The 2,757-nt window shown below is 37.3% G+C and overlaps 1 long non-coding RNA gene across 1 annotated transcript in view; it reads left to right on the top strand.

Moving 5' to 3' along the window:
• LOC126913480 (uncharacterized) overlaps window positions 1–2,757 on the top strand; it is a 33,215-nt gene that overhangs the window by 116 nt on the left and 30,342 nt on the right. The gene's annotated exons all lie outside the window — the stretch shown is intronic.

Raw genomic sequence — 2,757 nt, 5'->3', positions numbered from 1 at the left:
GTACCCACAGCCCCCTTGACTCTTACACAGCAGGTGCATGCACCAGCAGGACCGAGCCGAGCCTTTCCAGAACTCTGCAGTTTGTTCCATGTTCTGGGTTAAAGATTTAGGAGGGGGGAGCAGGGAGGGGCGTGGTAAACTGAGCAAGAGTTTACTTTTTAAACAAGTTATCAAAATAACAAAAATGCGCTCTACAGATTTTTTTTTTCATTGCATTCTCTTCCCAAACATTACTTTCAACTAGAAAATTTGTACCATCTTTTGAAATCCTGGATTTGTGTGGTATTATGAAAACTTAAAAAGATCTGTATTACTTTGCCTGTAACTCAAGTCATCCTAGCTTGATTAAAGTGCAGGATAGGAATGACAGGTACACTGTTGTGAAAAGCGCTTGCTTGTGTCGCTGTCACTACAAAATAACTACAGACAGTAAGACTACTTCTTTAATGTATTTGGGCTGTGGTTGGTAGGAGACATGTATCATAAAGGGGAACCGAAATGGCCCTCGTATGAAAATACAGCCTTAGTGTGTGTCACAACTATTGATGGTTTATCGTTTATTTTTTCCATCCAGGAACTGTACGTACCTGAGATAGAGCGCTCACATAGTCATGATGTAGTAGATGCTGCACGTTAGCTTTTTTGCTATACAGAAGAAAGTTTTTATTTTTATTTTTTTTTCTCCTCCTAAGAAATGAGTGAAGGGGGGAGGGAATAGTAGAGTTGGAGATCAATTGCAGTAAAAGAAATATTCATATTTGTCTTATTTATTCTCCTCCTTTAAGCTAGTTTAAGATTGATTTTGTCCTCTTGGCTTCTCAGATGCTGAAAGTTTAACAGCTCCTGCTCCACAAGGTACAAGGAAACTCTTGCATTTTTGCTGGGAATTCAGAGATCAGCAGCCTCTTATTCACCCATGATTCATATGAGCTAAGTATAGGCTGTGAGCTACTTTTGGTAGAAGGGTGCAGAGAGAAATTTTACTCCATCTAGTGGACTCAAGAAGTACGTGACAGTGGGTTTATATGGCTATAGTATCTTATAGCTTCACAGGTTCTCTTCTTGTTGCTGACATGAATGTACTTCTGTTTGACTTGAGTAAGACTTGACATTGATTTTCTGCCATTAGTATCCACCCAATATTAAGAGTCAGGACATGCTGGCTAGAGGAGCAAAGCAGGATTCCAACCTTCTAAATAAATTATTTTTCAATACAGCTGAAGAATAGGACTTGAAAGTTTTTGTGACTGAAAATAAAAACAAACCAAGACTCCTGTTCACCTCTCAGTGTGTCGTTCCAATAGCTACAGATGCATTACACTTCCCTGTACTGCCTTACAATTAGCTACTTTGTAAAAACAGTAATTGAAAGTACCACAGTCTGTGATCATCTTTCTGTAAGTCACTATTAAAAAACATCTCAGTGTACAGAGTAAAGAAACAACCATGGAGGATGTAGTTTACGTAGGATACAGCTTTAAGCACATTTAAAAAAAAAAAAAAGTTTGTTACTTTGGTTTTGAGCTGCCCTTTTGTCAAAGAGAGGCACTATGCATGAATAACGCTATTCACTTTTAGCTCTGAAAGTGGGTTCATTTTTATTTTTGGCTTCTGCAGATGCTGATATTTCACCACTGCAGTCTCTTCTTTACAGACCACTAGTCTAGCTCTTGCTATTCATGTGAAGATGAACAGCATTTTCTTTTGAGAGCCCATTATGCAGCTCTAGGTGTGCCAAAGTATATATATATCAGTTCCATGTAATTACAAACATAGAAGTTTTGAGGACTTAAAGATGTTAGGACGCACTGAAAAGTTAGTCAGGAAACTGAGTGACCCAGTTACTGCTATTTGCCTTTCCTATCCTTAGAAATCAACAAGATGCTTCTAAAAATGAAAAAGTGTCATCGTGAAGCTCTCTGAGCTGTGTGAAATTCAGTTCCCTTTTTATGCAGATTGTACATGGCTTTGTTAAGTTTTATTGCCACCCCTATTCCTTCTTAAGAGAGAGGGAAAAATATTGAAATATTTATAAAACTGGAGATAGTTAAATAGCGGTGAATTTAAAGTACAGAAATAGATTATTCCTGAAGGACTCATATTTTAATCAGGAAACTGAATCTTTAGGACAAAAGTTTTACTAGCCAAAATGGAAGATGGTTAATTTTAGAAAAGGATAATCTATATCATTTGCATTCAGTAATTCTGAAAGGGATATTAATTTTCCACACCATGACACTTTCCAAGACACTGTCTTCGGTTAATTCCTCTTCATCTCAGATTTATTTTTAGAGTAATGGTTTAAGAAGCTTCACTTGCCATTTAATGTTTCAAATGAATCACACACGTAAGGTATTTTAGTTCAGCCAAAAATGCCATAGTATGCTAACAAGTGAACTTGATAATTAGCTGTCAGTTATACCTTGCATTCCTGTAACATCTGCCAGCAAAGCTTGCATTATACTGTTCCCTCCCTCCTATTCCACAAACCATTAGATCCTTCTTCCCCTTGTGCACTGGAATAAGGGAATGCCAGCTGAGGAAAAACAACGTTAGCAAATGGTAACATGTTTTTGTTAGGAACTCACCAAAAAAAGCCCAAAACAATAAAACCCAAAACGCATTCCATTGCACTGAATGAATTCCCCCCTTGTAACAGTGATTAAGTTATCATGCTTTTAGAGACAACAGTTTTAACTGTTGTTCTACCTGCAGCTGATTAGCTAATATCACCAATCACTTCTAATGAAAGAACTT

The sequence above is a fragment of the Cygnus atratus genome, chromosome 14 (genome assembly GCF_013377495.2).
Source record: "Cygnus atratus isolate AKBS03 ecotype Queensland, Australia chromosome 14, CAtr_DNAZoo_HiC_assembly, whole genome shotgun sequence".
Taxonomy (NCBI): domain Eukaryota; kingdom Metazoa; phylum Chordata; class Aves; order Anseriformes; family Anatidae; genus Cygnus; species Cygnus atratus.
Note: the sequence above shows the minus strand (reverse complement) of the source record. Positions and strands in the feature narration are given on the sequence as shown.